Source organism: Aythya fuligula, chromosome 2, assembly GCF_009819795.1.
Source record: "Aythya fuligula isolate bAytFul2 chromosome 2, bAytFul2.pri, whole genome shotgun sequence".
Lineage (NCBI taxonomy): Eukaryota > Metazoa > Chordata > Aves > Anseriformes > Anatidae > Aythya > Aythya fuligula.
The window spans coordinates 80505836-80514622 of record NC_045560.1 but is presented as its reverse complement, the minus strand read 5'-3'; positions in this window follow the sequence as shown (position 1 = coordinate 80514622).

Sequence of the window (8787 nt, the reverse complement as noted above, 5' to 3'; positions counted from 1 at the left end):
TTAGATAAATATCTTGATCAGTATTGGGGAGTAAAGTAAAGTTATTTGGGGTTAAATTACTCAATAGTGATCATTTTGTTCCCTGTTCAAAATACTGCCATGAGCCTGACCTCACCTAGAAAAAGAAATGTGCAAAGGTATCGCTACCACCAAGGCCATTTCCTCCTCTGCCATACAGAGAATGCAGCAGAAGTAACTATTAGAGAAATCGTGGTGGTGGTCAAGAGAGAGAAAGCAGGGCCAGAGGAGCAAAGGCTGATCCCATTCTTGTTGGAGACAAAAAATTAGAGGACAAGCAGCTAACACCAGGCCTAGCTTAACTGAATCACAACTGAATATATCCAACAGGACTATATCTAACACTTCCAACCACAATAAATAATTAAAAGTTAGTCCTTAACCTGTTTTCAAAATATCATTAAAGGGATATTTTGGCATGGAAATCTGTATTGCCAAGTAAAGAAACAATAAACACCCATGGAAAAAGATTTAAAATTAAATTACCACTTTTAGTTTTGATTAAAGACATTTGCTTCACAAAATGACGATAAGAAGTATTTTTTCTAGCTTTGTCAAAAAGAGAAAAAAAGGCAAGAAAATAATTACCTGTCTTGAAAGTACTTCATACGTCTCTAGAGCTTCTTCAAAATGAACTGGCATAGCAACTATCTAATCAAATAAAACTAGCTAGTGGGAATTTAATCTCCTTTATTCTTTGTTGCTTTGGTTCCTTATAAGAACACAACTAAGAAGGCCTGAAATATGACCGTAAGGAAAGAGCAGCCCTGTTTCTTGCCAATTCTGTTCTTTCAGGGAAGACAGCAAGAATAGTAGAGCTGCTAGGATTTATTGCTTAAACAATAACAAGCTGCAGCTGACAAAATCACTTTTTTAGCAAACGTTAAACTTCACATTTATGTTTACCAATAATGTCAGAAATACTATTCTGGTACACGAGGCTGTGCTTTAGCCAATTTAATATATCTTAGTTCATGAACTGAACTGCGGTGACTAGAGAACAACTCCACAAATGTTAGGTAAAGCATAACAGGTAAAATCATGGGGAAAAAAAAAAAAAAAAGTTTGAATCAATGCCTTTCACCAGTGCCTTTTCTTTCTGTTTTGGAGAAGACTATAGGCAAATGTGCATGTAATGTGTGTGTTGCTACCACTCAGCAGACAGCAGGTAATGCATTACCCACAACAGTTCAGCTGCATCTGAACTGCAGGTAGAGGTCCTTCACAACACTTACACCTCCAAGGAAAAGCTTGATAACATGCATGTGTAGGGAGCCACTCTACCATCACAGCATATTGCCCAAATGAATGCCATACTGGCACTACATTGCAAATGAGTAAATGGATGGTAAACCGAGGTAATGGTTTGTAGCCTTGTAGCTGCAAATGATAAGATCCAGAAACTCTACAATTACCCTGTCGACTTGTAATAGATTCAACCACAGGAGCTGCAATTGCAGCTCCAGCTCTCTAGGCTGCTTTAAGATCAGTAGCTTTATGCGTGGGGAGAGACCCTGAGTTTCAAGTCTCTTTCCCTGGGTGGTCTGCCAAAGTTCAAGAAGCTTTGAAGCTTTGCTTAAGACTAGATTTAACTTTTGTCTAATGTTTATTTAATACTGCTCTCCTAAAAAAGTGGTCATTTAATTGTTATCCAACGTGGGTGGGTTTACTTCGTTTTTAATTTGTAAAATATGAGCCTAGCAGCTTCAATGGTTCTGAACATTTCTAACAGAAAAGAATCAAGCTGTGCCCATCAGAATGGTGGAGCCAGGGTTTAAAGACAAGTGTCCTCTTCAAGTGACCACGAAGAGGACAATTTTACAGCATTTAAAATGTCTCTGTCATTAGGAATAGGGAGTTAGTGCTCTAATTTCAGAAAGTGATTCAAAACAGAATAATGGAATGGCATTGTCTCACCCATCACTAACCAGGTAAGAGCCACCTCCCTTGGGCCAGAACAACCACTTGGTGTGGCTATGCAGTGCAGTGGATCAAGGAGAGATTTAGATTTTTGTTTTTTTTTTTTTTTTTTTCATCTGGTTCTTACACACACACAGAAAACTGTTCCTATAAAACAAAATGTCTTTCACTTGTTAATGTATCACCTGAAGCAAAACCCTGTGCTGGTTCCTGAGGACAGAATTTAGCTGAGATATAAACACGTGCTGCCAACTATATAAATGGCAGCAAGGGGACATTCAAAACAAAACACATGTAGAAGAGGTAAAGAGCAGTTTTATCACGAGTCCTTTTGAGTCATCCTCTCCAACAAAAAAATGGTCCAGGTGGAGAACTGGTGTGGCAAAGAGTGCCATCTAGAGGACTGCAACACTGAAGCTTCTTGGCAGTTCAAAGACATAAACATTAATTATGCTGTAAAGTCATTATTCATGGCTGATGGCCAACAGTTGGTGGGTTTACTTTCCATAGTTGTACTGCAATGGCTGTGGAGAGTCCTTCTATTTAGAATCTTTTTGTTTTGTTTTGCTCTGACAAGACTATACTGGAAGATTAAAATTGTGCTTGCTTATGTTCAAAAAGAGTATTTCTAGAAAAACAGTTGTTTTGAGGAGGGCGATCATTTTCTTCTGTAATTATATCAATTAGTTGAATCCAGCATTTATTTCTTCCAGCAAGTACAGACTTTGACCGCTCTCTGCTAGATGGTCTCTTGAGTTGTAACCCACTCCCATTGAAGTGAATAGGTATTTTGTCTCTGCTTTCAAAATGAGTAGGACGACATTCACAGAAATTATGTACATATGCCCACAAACATACACATGTAAATGCATACCTCTGAGCAAAGTTTACTGCACTTCCTGCCAGCACAATCATCTTTCTTTCCTTTCCCAATCAGTATAATCAAACTGTTTGTCAGGGAAGCAGACCGAGTTAAGACCTTTCAAAGTGAGGTCTTGGTTTTCCTTTCATCAACATTCACAGCACAGCTAGGACCCAATTCTGTATCCCACTGAGAAATTCCTAAAAATTTTGTGTGAAAGTTAAGCTTTGCAATTAACTTCTAAGCTTGTAAAAGCTTAGGAGAAATATAACTGATGTTTATGTATCTGGAAACCTCACTCCAGTGATCTGGTATATTACCAGAGTTCAGTTGGACTGCCTTTCATCTTTGAAGTCTTGTCCCCAGGAGACTGAGGAGCTAAAATGGGAATACAGAGCTATTTCTCCAACTAGCAACCAGCTGTTCATCTTCTAAGCCTATTCACTTTTCCCCTACTGCACCTCCAAGCTCTTCCTGGCTTATTTTACAGCACTCCTAACAAAGAGCTAGCTCCACCATTAGACTGAAGAAGCAAACATCAAGGCAATCGGTTAGAGACTTTGCAGCAAAAAGTGAGGAAAAATCCCACCACCTCAATTACTATCTGCAATTTGTCATCAAAGATATATTAATGTAAACAAAGCAGCTCTCATGGCTATGTACGAAGGTTCACACTTAGTTCCTTCTGCCTGACCATAAAGAGACAAAGGAAAAGTCATGTGGCAGCAGTATCAGCTTCTGCTTTCTCACCTGTGCAAGTTTTGATTTTCACTGGAAAAAATCTGTTTTAAAAGAGGTAAATAACAACATCCAAACCCCAACCACACATATTTTTTTTCTAATTTTCACTGGAACTCTACATGAACTCCCTAAACACATCCTACTTACATGAGACATACTTTGTTTTAATATGCAGATCATTTTCTTTTACTAAAAATAATAAGTTAGTAGTTTACTGAAGACTGAAAGAATTTTGTACAAAAGGGACCTAGTAGATTAGGATTATTTTTTTTTTTTTGTAGTTTTGAATACAAACTGAAATGTCACTGAATATATACCAATGCTCCAGGGTATCACATGAACTTGAAAATATTCAGAATATTTGAAAAACTGCTCTGGCCTATCAGCACAAATAGTGCACAATCAGCCATAGCACAATTTTTTCTTCAAGCCTTTTCACAAACTAGTGAGTACTAATTGTTTCTCATTGCTCTATGTAAGCATATTTCCTTAGTTCTCGTCTAAGTGACATATCAATAAAAGCAGTTGTTCCTCTATACTGTCCCACAGAAAAAGCACCACGATACAAGGAGTGTTTTGCTGTTTCCAAACACATTTTGGCTGACTGAGATGGAAGATGGTGAGCCATCTTCCTGCCAGACACCACTCAGTGAAGCTCCCACTACTGTTCTTACCAGAGACAAATGCAACACAGAGCTACAGAGGACAATGCTTGTCCCTGCCACCACGGCACTCTGCAAGGAACCATGCCCTATTCCCCCTGTGTTAAAGGGATTAAGCTGTCTTAGTTCTGGGAGATCTGCTCTTCACATGACACTCGTTCAGTCCCCACAAATTCTACTGCTGTTAGGTAGGACCAGTGCTTTCAAAACATGAATTCAAGGGAATCCGTATTTACCTTCTGGTTTTTAAGCACTGCAGAACCACACAACTTCTTTGGAACTTCTGAATTTAGGTAGGTAAACCCCCAAATAAAAACATACATGCTTGCTTCTATGAATCCAAAAGACTAAAAGATGCTGACCAGACTCTTGTAGTGGCAATACACGTTCACAGATAGAAACGAAAAATTCAGTTCTACTCTGAAATAGACACAGTAAACTCTTTAACTAACTGGAAGAAGAAAGGAAGCATGCTTTGGGAAGACAAAATTAATTATGTAGTTAGTTACCTTTTCGTCTTCTATTCCAGGATCTGATTGCCTGATTTTTTCTTCCTGAAAATGTGTAGTCCTCTCCACTTTTTCCATGCTCTGAAAAAAGGCTGTTTTTTCCAGTCTGTTGCTGTTGTATCGTGTATTGATTTCCTCCAGCCTGTTAATCTTAAGTAGCTTCATACTGTGCCCAGTTAATTTACTGTCTGTTTTCCTCTCCACCTTAGATTCGTAAACCAGTGAACACTCATACCTTCTGATTTCTCCTCTTTCTTGTCTGTACAAAAGAAAGACAAATAGGAAATATCAATGTAATTCACGAATTTTAGCTTAGAAAACTGCCAGCGTTGCAAAGTTTTTTATATCTCAAATATCTGTCTTTATATATTCTGAACCAATACAAAAATACAGAATTAACAGCACTCTTTGTCTACGTTGAACACTAGATAATTCAAGAAGGCTACAGGACCAATGTAATTTAATTTGTTTGTAGAGACTATTTAGCTCTACCAAATCCATATGCATTGCTGTTGCTTGTAAACCTTGTTTATGGATCACTACCCAGTTTTTAATCACTTGAATGGCTCTGTTGCTCAGAAGTGTTTTCTTTCTCTCCACTGCAGTTCCAGCAAGTGACGTGTGAAGACTCTGGGACTGAGCCCATGAAATTTTAAGATGGTAAAAAAAAGTGGTTTAGGCCTGAACTCACTCCTTCCCTCTCTTTCCACTGTCCTGTGAAAGAATGCAATTGTCAAATTGATTGTGATCTCAGGCCTTCTGCAGAATGCTGCAAAAGACCACATTCCTCAGCTGGGTTCCTTTCTACTGTAGGTCCTTGCTACGTGTTTAGAACTTATTTGATGTAGGATCATCAAGGCTTGTCTAACAGTAAAGTTGGCTGAAAAGCTATTGCAGGACAAGATATGTCCTTTTGCACAAGTAATTCTATAAGACTACAAGAAACTACACTAAAATTTCACTTAGCAACTCAGAATAGACTCAGGAAATACAGGGCAAAAAAAAAAAAAATGTTTTCATTATTGGAAACCTTCCTTCACTGGACTAGAGACTCAGCCACAAAAGCACTGTAGCAATGCTTTAGTTCTAGAAAGTTGGATCTGGTTAATCTCATTACACAGCTCATGGTTTTTACTTTAACTTGCATAAATACCATAAACTATATGGCATAATTAAGAATGTATATACAACCTTACAGTCATCAGCTACATGGGGAAATAGCTCTTGGTACACAACCAGAGCCCAATTAAATCAGTTATTTTTACCTAAACACCTTCCAACAGAAAATGTTCCTCGCTGTATTTCAACTCCACATCTGTACACATGCAACAGATTAGATGTATGCCTACACCAACTCACTATACAATGCCCAAAGTTATTCCTCCAAACTCCTCCCAGATGTGGAAGGTGCCTTATGCTATCACAAGTGACACAGGAGGTGGGTTGCTGGTGGTGACGTTTATAGATCATGGCCAGTAAAGTGCAAGCTTGCACCCAGCAAATAAGCCTTCTAGGGAGATTTGTTACCACGTTACTGCAACATGGTGGCAATAAGAGACCAAGATGCTCACAGACTTGGCAGCAGGTAGAGGGCACACGGTAAGAGAGACACCCCAGACCACACTGTTAGTGAGATGCATGGACACCAGCATGGGACTGTGAAACATCCATTGTCTGAACAAGTCTTGCACTTGGTATGCAAAAATGCTAAGTCTGCTGCCTCTAGCCATCATCACCAGCTCTCATGGCTCTGACCTCCCTTCCCACCTCCTTCAGGTGAAAGGACACTTTAAGAGCTATTTCTCCACCAGGTTCTCAGTTCAGAGCTTGTGAGTTTTGCTAAATGCACTAATAGTTGCAGGCTACGTACCACAAGGGCTCAATCTAACCTTTGAGCCCAAATTCTCTAGATCATTCAATCTACCCAGCACCAAGGGGTGATGGAACATACACCAAAGCTGTTAGAAGAAGCAAGTGAGGTTTCCAGACTTCCTACCCCCACCTCCACGTCTACAGTTATTCAAAGCCATGTGTTTTTGAGCTACCTGGCTGTGAAAACCACTTTTGACCTGACGTGACTGTAAACAGGGAAAGTTGATTCAGGCTCTCCATAGTTCTTCAAAGAGCACACCATCCTGTAGGTTACGACCACCAAATGCGGCCATCCATCTAATGAGAATGACATGTCCTGCTGGAAGGGCATGTTGTTCCCTCATAAGTGACTAATGGGTCACTTATCTGGGAAAGTATTAGTGGGGTGGAAAGCCTGAAGGCATTACTGTGCTCCATTACCAACGAGAGATTAGGATCGAGTCCAAATCTTACTGACTTCTCCCCCATTACCACTTGTATATATTACTGAAATGATAACCTAAACAATTGAAAGTTCTTGAGGTGTACAGAGGGCAATTTGTTTGCAACTGCCCCCTGCACAGCCCCAGAGAAGCAATCCCATTCTCATCATGTGCCACTGTGCAATGTGAGGCTGTAGCACTCCACGTTTTTGAAAGGAAAGAGAAAAAAATGTGTTCAATTAGATGTTGAGCTCTGTTTCTCTCAAAGGAGGATGAACCTTCCCCCATCATTTATATACCCTAACTTTGATCTGCTTTATTTTGGGTCTTCCTCAACAAGCCAATCTCTCACTTTAAGCAAAATAATTTGCTTCAAGTGTCACATCTTCACTTGTACACTCAGAAATCACAGACCTAACACAGCAACACAGAGACTTGCCCAGTTGTATGCAGAGGGGGTATATACAATCCTACGCAATAGTAGCATGAGCACAATAAAAGTGTAAGTGATTAAGTGAATGCCTTTGAAACTGCTCCAATATAGAAAGAGGCAGGCAAATGTGTTTCAGTCAAAAGAAAAACCCATCAACAACCTTTTTCTTTCTCAGTTTTTAGTTTGTAACCCCTTCGGCCAGAACTAGGTTTACATGATGGGTTGCATAGCACTTTGCTCAAAACTCGGTCCTTTGGCCTCTGTCTTGAGCTCAAATGAAAACTTTATTTCTGAGCTGTTGGTCATTTGCAAACCAGCCATTTTTAATATTTAAGCTGGGAGACAGGTACTATTACATAGTAGCCAGACTTGTTTACCTCATAGATCCTGGCATAGCACATCTTGACATTAGACTGACCTGAAATTTACAAGCTGGGAATGATTATGTAATAGAATATAATTAAACCTAAATATATAATTCAGGAAAGAAAACAAGACGTAAGGTGGAAAGAATTACCAGTGGGTCAAATTCAGGTGGTAAATTAGGATGCTAACAGTACTGCTTACTATACTTTAACATGCAAACCCTGCAGCATTCTGTGTAATGTGGGAGCACTGTTTTCTTCTTAAAAAGAATTTATTTGTATTTTGTCAACCAAAAAAGCAGCTTTGGTGTATTTCAGCAAATGACCGAGGTGCACCCCCAAATACAGATTGTGATTTAATGTTAATCAGCGTGAAACTGCAACAAGTCCACAGCACTTGAGGCCATCTAAATGGGGCTGGTGTAGCCTGGCTCACCCATTCCCAGTGCTTGGTTGTACAGTCTGAGTCAGACCATGCAGCGTGCTGGCTGAAAATGTGCAAAACAACAACAAAAAAGCAGCAGTGATAACCCTAGGTTGCTGTGGAATCAAAGCCAAAAAGACCACCGAGATGCTGCACATGCCAAAAACTGGAAGGGTTTTCCTATGTGTTTCAACTTGTTTCACCTCGAGTACTGTGTTCAGTTTTGGGCCCCTTACTACAGGAAGGACATGGAGGTGCTCAAATGAGTGCAGAGATGGCCAACGAAGCTGGTGAGGGGTCTGGAGAACAAGTCCTACGAGGAGCGGCTGAGGGAGCTGGGCTTGTTCAGCCTGGAGAAGAGGAGGCTCATGGATGACCTTATCGCTCCCTTTAAGTATGTTACAGGAGGCTGTAGCGAGGTGGGGACAGGTCTATTCTCCTATGTGCCTGGTGACAGGATGAGGGGTAATGGGCTAAAGTCGCACCAGGGGAGGTTTAGGTTGGATATTAGGAAGACCTTCTTTACTGAAACGGTTGTTAGGCATTGGAATGGGCTGCC